The following is a 310-nucleotide window of genomic DNA, read 5'->3' on the forward strand; positions in this document are numbered from 1 at the left end:
AAAAAAATGACATGAAAAAGAAAGAAAAACAGACAATCCCATTTTACATAAATTGAAAACAAATTAAAGAAAACATTTTTATTAGCAGAAAAAAGGCATTTGGGTGTTAAATTATACCTCTGGCGATGGGAGAAAAGAGGGTATAAGAGGAAGATGAGAGGTGAAGAGGGATTGATAGGCTGTGGCAACACCCTCGAATGCAGGTGTTCGGTTCTACAATTTCCAAAACCATTTTCTTCTTCTTGAGTTGCTGCTATTGATTCATTAATTTTAAGGGACGAATCTTGAATTACTGGTAGTTTATAAATTT

The sequence above is a fragment of the Olea europaea genome, chromosome 17 (genome assembly GCF_002742605.1).
Source record: "Olea europaea var. sylvestris chromosome 17, O_europaea_v1, whole genome shotgun sequence".
Lineage (NCBI taxonomy): Eukaryota > Viridiplantae > Streptophyta > Magnoliopsida > Lamiales > Oleaceae > Olea > Olea europaea.